This window comes from Danio aesculapii, chromosome 8 (genome assembly GCF_903798145.1).
Source record: "Danio aesculapii chromosome 8, fDanAes4.1, whole genome shotgun sequence".
NCBI lineage: Eukaryota > Metazoa > Chordata > Actinopteri > Cypriniformes > Danionidae > Danio > Danio aesculapii.
In genome coordinates this window covers 30468180-30480233 of record NC_079442.1, presented here as the reverse complement: position 1 = coordinate 30480233, position 12054 = coordinate 30468180, and positions in this window count along the sequence as shown.

The following is a 12054-nucleotide window of genomic DNA, read 5'->3' as shown; positions in this document are numbered from 1 at the left end:
TCTAGGGCCATATATACTTGCAAAATAAAATATCCAGTCAATTACAGTGCTCATTTTGATTTGCTTTTTAGTCAAATGTGAGTTTGAGATGCTGTTTTCACGTTACACTTCACATTTCTGCACGTTTCACTTTGTGGCCCTGTTTTCACAAAGGGGTGGAGTCAAGGGAACTGGACCTATTGGGCTCTAAGGCCACCTTAGTGATACTGTGTCTCCAGGTGATGACGTCGCTTAAATGGAGGCAGGTCTGGGCCATTGACGGGTTTTGTTAAGGCAATGCTATAAAATGTTTTGCAAATATATATAGTTTTTTTTTTTTAATTGCAAATATTTTACTTTTTCTTTTGCACTGCTGAATTTTTTTTTTTTTTTGCAGTTCTTATTTTATTTGATTTGTTAGATTTGCATTTATTTATTTATTTATTTATTTATTTATTTATTTATTTATTTATTTATTTATTTATTTATTTATTTATTTATTTATTTATTTTTTGCTCAATACTTTATTTTTTGCTCAATACTTTGTTTTTTGTTAGCAAACCTTTCTTTTATTTTGCAAGTATATATGGCCCTAGAATAGATTGACTCCATATTAAAATAAAATTTATTCAAAATATTACAAAACACAGAGATGTTTTGTTTTGATTTGTTTTGTTTTTTATTAACAAGAACCAGCATGTGAAGTTTCATTATACCTGTACAACAAAATTACTTCACCTTCCTTAACAAGAAGGATTAAATGAGAAAAGAAGAACAAACAAACAAAAAGAGCACACAAGGTGATTTGAGAGATTAACTGAATACATGATTATAATTATAAGAATCTTTAAGATCAGACAGTCCAAGACAGATGTTTTTTTAATTATAAAATCCCTCTTGACAAAATTGTAATTTTGCATTTTGTGGCATAAAACAAAATGCCACGTGCATTTTGTTTTATTAACATTTATTATGACGTAATTTTGTTGTGAGCTGAGAATGTAACCACTAGAGGGCAATAAGTCTCCGTTTTTACGTGTCCAATTTAACAAGCGTTTGTTTAATGGATTTGCTACAGCAGTCAATAGTAAACCAGTTATACCTCTGGGCGGGATAGTATATATAACTATAGTATAATTATAGTATAATAATGAGACATCTCATTTTGATGTAATGTCAAATTAATAAATCAGCTAAAGTAATTTTTTACACATAGAAAGCAAAATAATTCCAAGTGGGAGGAGTAACTCATTATTATTTATGATTTATGTAAAAATTAAAACAAGTATTATTTTATAAAATGCATCTACTACAAATACTGTATTTTGAAAAATGTCATAACCACACATAGTTTTTATATATTTTACAATGTTTTTGTTTGTTTGTTTTATTGTTGGCTGAACAGCTCAATGTATATACAGTATGGTCTTATTATACTATTATTTGTTTTTATTATTATTGTTAGTCCAAAATGTAACATCCATTAGTCCATGGTGTCCACATCAAATTAAATTGACAAAAGTAATTTTTTTATAGAAAACATATTAAACACAACTAAAGCAACTGCTTTAGTGTTTTACATATCATCCTTCACTGTAAAAGATATATTTATGTAAAAATGAAAGAACATATTCAATCTGACTTGCTTAAAAATATTTTAGTTGAATTCTATAAATGTATTTTTCACTTATTACGTTTTGAAACACGTGGAAACCCCTCTTCATCTCTGAGATATAAATAAATAAAAAGTTTAGATTATTCCTAAAATGCAATCCAATGGGAGAAACACATGATCAGATATAACGAAATATTCATACTTTTTTAACTCTTGGATGATTCGAAAATATATTGTTAATATTATTAAAGTGTGAACCTTGAGTTGAATACACATAACACTTGTGAAATAAAATAATTTGCACTAGGACTTTAATAGAAGTAAAGCCAAAAGGGCATCATGGGCGTTTTCAAATGGGAGCATTGGCTTTGAGCAGGGCACTTAACCCACTGTTTCTCCAGGGAGAGACATGTCTCTGCAATTACTCTAGTGTACATCAGAGGTTAACACTGGTTAATAATGGATAGCACTGTCTGAAAATAATACCATCCTAAAATGTGATGAAATATAATAAAAATACATTCCCTTTGTTAATCATTTAGATCATTTAGGACATACAAATAACTATCCATCTCAATGGGAAAATATATAATGGTGGTGAAAGATGCAGCTCTATATTTCAACATGTAGGGATTTATCCAAAATTACTGTTTATGTCTGAAGTTATAAGCAGCTCCAGCGGTTTTGAGTTTATTTTGAATGTATATGATTTTAAAGGTGCTTGAGCATCAAACCAAACACGATCAAATTGGTACATGAATGCATGCAGGGATTACAGCGACTTACTGCTTAGGTTTATAGTATATGCCATTGGAATGTTGGGAGGAATTTGTTTACAGACAAAACCTTCAAGCAGATTTTAATTTAAGTCAAGTGCAGGCAACATCTTCCCTGGAACACTTGATAAGGGCTTGATAAGCTGACCTTCAAAATAGTGCATTCATTCCCATTCTTATATTTACATTTATATTTACTTTGTTTTATTAGGCATTTTGTGCTATTTAATACATTTTCATTGCAAAATAATGGATTAGCTTGGATAGGTTGCTGTAATATTGTCATTTATTGACATGTTTCACAGACAAAAATGGGTTTATCTTCAGGCATAAATATATATATTTCATGATTAATATTAATTTTTAATCTTTATGTTTGACAAACTACTAGGTTTTATCAATTTGTCAGCAAGTAAATTCTAAAATCCTAATCCTAAATCCTAAAAATTCTAATTTTGTGTGATTACTCTTTTTTTGGTATGGGTCAGATTAATATATTGTTATATTGTTTCATTTTACATAAATGGATCTGTTACATAAAATGATGATGGAAACATTTTTCACCCATATATTTAGATATTTTTTTCCACACAAAGGTTATTTAAAACATTACGCACTTTACTTTTATTCAATGTAAGTTTTTTGTTTTGTTTTTCTAAAAAGAAAGTCTTGTCTTTGATACAGACTTACATTGAACTGTGAATATGTGCAAATCAAATGCTATCCATTACACTTGTTTCATCACTGTATTTTTGTCAAATGTAAATATTCTTTCAATGTATTTCAGTCTTATTGATTGCAGCTGAAAGTTGGATGTTTTTCCTTTGCTGTTGATCCCTTTTGCTCGTTCGTGCTCTTCGTAAATTGTTACATTGACATAAAGATGAAATGTTGAACAACTGATGCTCACACATTCTACCAGAGCACGAGGACGCGCGTAGTGGCAGCGCGAGTGCGCTCGCGCGCGCCCGTGTTTGTTCATGTGTAGACTGATCCACTGCGTTGGAAAATGAGCAAAGACTCGTCCGCATTTTCTGTCGACGCTCCATAAAATCGTTTGCCCAACATCCTTGCCTTTAATAAGTTTCTAGGCTGCCTGTCCCTTTAAACGAGTCGTTTTTCTTTAATCCTGAATTGATGGCTTAAATGCGGAGATAGAGAATAGAGAGTGAGCAATATTTATCAGCGGTTTTATATCGTTATTTTTTGTACCAAAAGCCCTGAAAGTTTATTTCCTTTGAAGACCGGAACTAAATGACGCTTTTCATTTTTTAAGTTACCTGAATGCAACTCCACTGATTCAGAATGACAAGCTTTTAGGAGGAGACAGACAGCATCTTTGGATTTTATTCCAGGATCGTACAACTTCCAAAAAAACAACAACACATTTTGGAAATATGGGTCATAAATTTGAGTGAAGAAACTGTCGTGAGGATCATGTGTTTGGCTCCAATGAGGTCAAAGTGACAATCTCCGTCATGTATGAGGAGAACCGAAAAAGTAAGTTTTATTTTGTCATGTTTTTCGTAGTATATTTAGTCTGGTTTTATGTATATTTCGTTGTTTAAGCTGTCAAACGACAACTTATTGTTATAAGTTGCCTTATTAACTTGTGTCAGTGATATATGAATTATGCATTAATTTGAATAAGTTTTGTTTACATACTGACTAACTATACTCGTCAACTGTATTTGGTGTAGGCAGCTATATAGGTCAGTTTTTCCCCACAAAAATATTTACCATGACATGACAGAAAGAAAAAACTAATTCTGTAAACGTGAACAACAGAAAGAAATGTAAAACAACCAAAGAGCAATTTAAAAAAACCAAACAAGTGTGATGGTTTATGCAGGGATTTTTGGTCATTTTGCTTTTGGTTGGGTTTCTTAAAAATAATTTTTTAGCAATAATGTAATGTTAATGTGTGATTTACATTGTTAAATATATTTTCCTAAAGACTTTTATTTTTATTGAGCATGATAAAGTAACTCACATTTAACATATTAACAGGTTTTTACTCTAGCGTGTTTGCTTTCATGTTTAAATGACTGGAAATGGCTAACCACGCCTCATTTGTCAGGATAATTGACAGTTATTCTAATTAAAAAAACACAAAATATATTACATGTTAATTATAATGCAAGATGAAGGTTTTCAGCCTTGAGCTCTGTTACGATCAAGTTATGAATTTATTTTTCCAATTTATTTTTCCTGTTCAAGGCACCAGATGTTTCACTGCCACAGGGTCATTTTCAGAGCATAACCTGCACATGCGCTTTATGATGACTTTCTGATTACAGGCAACCTGCAATTACAGATATCATTTGACTTCCATCATAGCCAAGTAACCCCAGCTCTGCAGGTTAATGCACACAGCAGAGCATAATACAGGGCCTCTGGAGACAGCAAATGAATATTCTGCTGGTAGTACGTTTAATTAAATGGGCCTCTAATCTTTGATCCCTAACTAGCTCAAGAACCAAATCCTACTTCTTTAGAAACAAGCCCGCACATGAGAGATGTTGTACATGTCTCTTTGCACAGGCTTTTAGACCGCTTTAGGACACTGTTGTGGTAAACTAAAGGCAGGTGTTTTTGCCTTCAACTAAAAAAATACTGACATATTTCAAAAACTACTAAATTAATTTATTATTTACATGGTGTTTATATTTAGTAGTTTGAAAATGTGCCCTTTTGAGTGCATTGTGATTAACTTATAGGTCATAGAGTACAGCTACTGGCTTCTGCAAGTAAAAACGAATATTTCTGTTGTAATATTAATCGCAGATTGGTTTGGTTCATGGCTTGCAATTTTTTATTTCTACTAGAAGAATGAAAAATACTAGCAAAACCAGCACTGCTCAAACAGTTGATGGGCACTAATGCTATTTATTGAATTCACATCACATGTTTAACTTAATGCCTATGACCGGCAACACTTCAAAACACACTGTAAATAGAATCTTTGGGATGCACTATTCATGCAAATACACACAAGGGAATGCTGAAATGCAGTGGGGAGCAAATTAACCAGGTACTCGTCCTGACTGGAACTGCTGAAAGGCTGGTACCACTTTTTTATTATTATTGAGCAATTCCATCGTTATGGATGTGTCATTTGCAGTAAAAATTCATAACATAAACTAACAGAGAAAGTATATGTTAACATTATATTGAAACATCTGTTTATATTTTCCAGATCTACGTGTTATGTGTACGAGTTATGGGATCATAAAAATATCAATCTGTGAACATATTTAAGCTTTTATATAAGGGAAATAAACATGCGTTATGGATGTGACCATAAAAAGTCTGTGAGTTTACTTACTTTATAGAAATTCTGTGAATAAAACTGCACAACCCAAAAGAAACAATGCTAATCAAAAGGATAAGAGTTGACTCACTATCGAACAAACATGACTGATTTTATTTTTTGACATTTTCGCATTTATGAGAAAAAAACTTCGTTATGGACATGACAGATGTGAAATTGCCACTTGTGTAACTTTGGTAAATCAAATATAATAGTTTGAAAGCATTAACACAATTTTTTTTGAGTATTTTAAAAGTATTGTAAAATACTTGCTTACACAAAAAACGTAAAAACAGTTTCGCTACTTTGTTGAAAGCTTAATTTTTTTTTCATGACAAGGTTGACATTTGCATGGAATTGCTCTATTATTATTTAAAGGGCACCTATGGTGAAAAATCTACTTTTCAAACTGTCTGGACAGACATATGTGCAGGTATGGTGTATAGACCGTCATATTGGGTGATACATCACACCCAGTCCTTTTTTTTCAATTTAACAACATAAAAACGGTGGACCAATTGGAGCGGTTTTCAGACCGACCGCAACTTTACGAAGGAGTGCGGTCCCCCCGCCCACCGAATTGATTGACAGCTGCGCGTGTTAACATGTCTCGGTAGTCACGTGTATAATCATATAAACAAGAGAGGACGAGCGCAAAGCAACCGGGAATAAAAGATCTGTTCAGTTTGCTAGGATCATCAATCATCATCAAATGTGATCAAGAGTGAGTTTTACAAGTTTAAAATGTTTTAAAACAGAGCATGTGTGTAATGAATTACAGCGATTTACTTCAGTATTACTTGATCTGCACAGCTGCGTGTCAGAACAGTTATAAAGGAAGACGCTTCAATCCCGGATTGTGGATGTTAAATCAGGTTTATTTTGTTCTTTGACATAACAGATATCCATACAGCAGTGGATATTAACCTGTATCCTGTCACATTTGCGGACAAAAAGATTGCAAAGCTAAACAGGCGCTCTGTCTGTCTGTGTGTGTGTCTGTGTGTGTCTGCTGCGGTGTGTTTGTGCGCGCGTGAACTTTGTGTGACTCATCGTTGCAACTGCACAACAAATATTCATTGGTAAAGTTCTTACTGTAGTATTTCTCACAAACGCTACGTGAGATCTGCTTTCTTTAAGTCTGTCTGTTGTCTGACGCAGCCGAGGGAGGAGATTATGGCACGCAGAAAGGCACGTAGAAATGGTGGGCGGGGAGGACTAGCCTTAAAGGCGCAGTACGACAAAACAGCCCCCCAGTGCAAAAATGTATAAAATAGAATCTTGCAAAAGGTATAATGAAAAATCTGATAGGTGTTTTGAGCTAAAACTTAACAGACACATTCTGGAGACGCAAAACACTTATATTAAATCTGAAAAAAGGGCTAACCTAGGTGCCCTTTAAGTACAGACTTGGTATCATAGTACTGATACTTTTAAAACTTGCTAAACATACTGCAGCTACAGTCCCAATTAATAGTAATGATATTTTTGTTTTAATCCTAAAAATGTATTTAAAATTTGCATACTATTTTCATATTCTGTGTCCATTCACAGCACAAGAACCATACGTTTGTAAAACACTCATAACTTAATGAATTAATGAATGAATCAGTAAAATTAAAGCTTTGAATGTTACCATGTTTTAATCATCATGTTATTGCATTTAGCCCTATTATTAATAAAAACATTTAGATTATAAAGATTAAATTAAAATTTAGATTAGAATTGTTCAAATCACCTGTATACCTCAAATAAAATTGAGATGAGAAAGTTTATTCAAATCATCTGATTATTAACTGCAATGTTAATAAACGTATGATCTATTTATTGTTATCAAAATAACATTGAAACAACATTAATATTACTTTTAAAGGGCACCTATTTTACCCCTTTCAAGATTCAAGGTATGTATTTTGTGTGTTCATAATGTGTCTGTAAAGTTTAAACTCAAAACACCCATAAGATTATTCAGAATAATTTCCGAATCTGAATAATTGAAGCTGTTAAGACGTTGTAGCTGTTTTTGTTGTCTGTGCCTTTAATGCAATTAAGTTGGTTCTCCCCACCCACCGTTCCCACGTGCATGTCAGAGCAATAGAGATTGCTCTGATGGTTGTAACCTTCACCTTCTGCATCTCACGTAAGCATCATAGTGTCAGACAAGAATGAAGCAGATCTCTCTTACTACAGTAAGAACTTTCCCAATGGTTATGTAATGCATTTGTTGTGGAGTTACGATTTTCTTTATTACAAACATGCACTGATTTAAAATAGTTGTAAACTTATAAACCTCATACTTGAGATGCAGATGATCACAGAGAGCTAAACAAATCTTTTAATCCCGGTTGCTTTGCGCACGTCTTGTATTGTTGATATGATTATACACGTTACTATAGAGTCATGTTAATATGTGGCTAGCCTCAGAATGGCAGCGATTTGGATCCTATTTTAATGTCAGGAAATTTAAAAAAGATTCTATCACTCCAATATGACTGTGGACACACTATATCTACACAGTTCTGTCCAAACAGCTGACAAAAGATGATTTTCATTATAGGTGCCCTTTAAAAGTTTTCAAACTAAAGAAATGTATATCAGTTTTTTACTTCAGTTTCAGTTGAACAATGTTTAATGCCTCAGTGGTTTGCCAGTACATACAAATGTTTAGCATCAAAATTCTTTACATGTAAATTTGTATTTAATTTTACACAAAAAGAGTGTCTGATGACTTATTGTACTCTATACATTCCCACATTTGGTTATGTCTATGAAAAAACAGATTTGTTTTTGTTTTGTGTTGTTCCTTTACTAAAATCTTAGCATTTTTGTCTATCTTGGAGTTCAAAATAGACTAAAAGTGTAAGTTTAATATTTGTCTGTGAGTGAGAATCCTTCAGCAACCCATGAGTTTTCAGATCACGCCAGTATTTTGGTGGTTACTCATTATATTCAGAAACAAGCAATGGAAATGAAATAACTTTAAATTTTAATTTCCCTTATTTGAAATTAAAGACAGGCCCAAAAACCATGATACCATGAATGAAACCAATTTGTCTTCAAATGGAAAACTGAGTTTGTTGCGTTGTGTTTGCCATGACAATGAGCGCCACACAGAGCTAACGCAGCCTAAACAAAAACTCATCTTCCATAATACCTTATTTTAATGACATGCTAAATTGGTCCCTCGATTTCCATTTGGAGCGTGTCTTTATCAGCACAGCGCAGCAGTCATGATAGCTCACTTTACAAACGTCACACAGGAGTTTATTTCTCCCTCCCGCCTGCCCGTTTTAAATGTTCAATGAAAGTACTGATTGTCCTTATCTCCGCCTGATAGGATTCCCTTTCGGTCTCACTGAGGTCTTAAAAAGTTATAATTTGCTATCAGCACAGCGTCCTCTCAATCTCCCCCCACTCTCTCTCTCTCTCTCCTCCACCTACCCATGAGTCTCTCTGTTAGCTGTCGGCTAGCCGTGTGCTAGCGGCTGACATCATGAATCCACAGGTACTCACATATGAAACCGCTGGCCCAGAATCCCGCTCTGCACCCCCTCTCGCAGTGGGAAGTAGGTCACAGCTGTTACTGTGTGGTTCTCCTCACCTAAAGCAGAGCCTTCTTTTCATCACACACTATATTGAGGCAGATTAGAAAGATTTGCCTTTATCTCACTCACCCTCTTTGGTTTGACTAAAGATTTTCGTAGTATTTCGTTACTTCGGTCTTTAGGGCTCCAACTTCCTGCTGTCCAGATGATGAGGATAAAACATAGCAAAATAGGCTGAACTATTATTATACTCTGTACCAGGTTATATCAAGCTGATGTGACGTAAATCAATGGCTCAACAATAAGAATGAGCCTCTGGCGTCAAGTGTGAGTGCATTTAGGGACAGTTGACAGAACTGTTAGTTGATCTATTAGACCAGTTCTGTACTTATGTTAATGTGTTAATACATTTAATGACAAAACTTCACATTTCTGACTTTATTCTTTCACGTACACTGACAAAAATGGTTCATTGGATTTACTTTTTTTTAAGGTAAATGGTTACAAACAATTTATGTGAGCTGAATTTCAACAAACAAATTAAGTTCATTCATTCATTTTCCTTCGACTTAGTCCCTTCATTCATCAGGGGTCGCCACAGCGGAAAGAACTGCCCAAATTAAGTTGAACATTACTAAATTTAACTAAAAAATATTTTAAATAAAGTGATTAAATCCAATAAATCATTTTTTTTAGTGTTCGAGTGTTTGCAGCCTCTGGAACATAATTCTTGACTTTTGGTGTCATTCACTTATATTGACTTTTAACTGTAAAAACAGCTTGTTATTCTGATAAATGTTGCAAACTGGTATTTTTAAATATTATTTTATTTTTATGTGTAGTCATAAATAGGCATGGGCCGGTATAAGATTCTGAAGGTATGATAACCTTGATAAAAATATCACAGTTTCATGGTATTGTGATTACTGCTCTAATATATGCTCTTTTTAAATGTCTGGGTAAAAAAACAAAAAAAATTCCCATTCGGACACAATATATTTTATTTTAAGAAACATTTCAAATATTTTGGAGCAGTAAACATGTCAGGCTCATTCAAATCAATCATTGACTTCTGCTGTCTTCATTAGTTTCAAAAACACAGATTTCTTTACAATTTAAAACGGCATATTTGGATATTTTTTCTGCTTGAGATACTGTTGTCCTAAATAACAAACTAAAAAAAGGTAAATAAAAAATGTTACACATACCTTAGGAACGGTATAGCAGAACATTTTGGTGGTTTTAAAACCTTGACTTGTCCAAACCGCGGTATACCTTGAAAATGGTTATCGTCCCAAGTCATAAACACACTGATTAGTAGAGCAAGTACTGTCGTTTGACCATTAACTGCTGTTTGTTACTACGAGTCATTTTTTCCCATATAGGCAAATCAATTGGAAGTCTTGAAGCAATCTCAGAAAAGGACTGCATTGTAAAATATGGTCATTATACATGAGTAATGGAATTAGCAGGATAATTAGCAGTATGATGCAATATAATGTCATGGAATTTGACAAATTTAAGGCCTGTACACCCAATCAAATTGCAATGTTTACTAGTGGCAGTCCAAATAAATAGATATGAAGATAAACCTGGAAAATGTCAGCAGGTGGGAGAGAAGGTAACTATAAAAAATGAAAGGGTGCTTAAATTAATGTAACAGAAAAGCTTCATTTGATGCAGTTTTGGAAAAAGCAGAAAAAGGTGAATTGGGTAAGCCTGAATTGTCTGTAGTGTATGTTTGTGAATGAGTGTGTATGGATGTTTTCCAGTGATAGGCATCCGCTGCGTAAAACGTATGCTGGATAAGTTGCCGGTTCACTCTGCTGTGGCGACCCCAGATTAATAAAGGGACTAAGCTGAACAGAAAATGAATGATTGATGAATGTTATAATATTGTGGGCAGCACGGTGGCACAGTGGGTAGCGCTCTCGCCTCACAGCAAAGAAAGTCGCTGGTTCGAGCCTCGGCTGGGCCTGTTGGCATTTCTGTGTGGAGTTTGCATGTTCTTCCTGTGTTTGCGTGGGTTTTCTTCAGATGCTCCTGTTTCCACCACAAGTCCAAAGACATGCAGTATAGGTAAACTGGGTAGGCTTAATTGTCCGTAGTGTATGTGTGTGAATGGAAGTTTATGGGTGTTTCCCAGTGATGGGTTGCAGGGGTAAAGGCATCTGTTGCATAAAACATATGCTGAATAAGTTGGTGGTTCATACCGCTGAGGCAGCCCCAAATTAATAAGGGGGACTAAGCCGAAAAGAAAATGAATGAATGAATGTTATAATATTTGTTAAAATAGAACTAAAATGTAATTAATTCCTGTCCTGGCGAAGCTGAATTTTCAGCATCATTACTCCAGTCAAGTTCTTTCAGACTTCAATATAATCTTTATATTAATGATCAATGATCAATGATTATTTTCAGGTTTCTGTGATGAATAGATTATAAAAAAATAATTCATTTAAAATGCTAAAATATTTTAAACAATGATTAAAATGTCTAGCATGCTTTCTGAATTAACACGTTTTCTTTTTTTAAAAATAATAAACGAACGAAATGATTTAAAGCTGGTGTCACAACCTTTCAAGAAGAGTGGCTGTGTCACCCACTGAGCATGCATTTGTTAATTTTAGCTCTGTGGCTGGTTGTTTGCTGTGTCATCCACATATGACCCTTCATTAAGTGACTAAAGCTCTGTCTTTAGGGAATGGGTACTCCAACGAGGAAGAGGAGGGTGGTGGTGAAGCGGAAGAGGAGGAGGAGGAGGGTGGTGGAGGAGGAGGAGGAGGTGACGAGGGCGATGAGGAAGAGAAGGACGAATGGGACGAG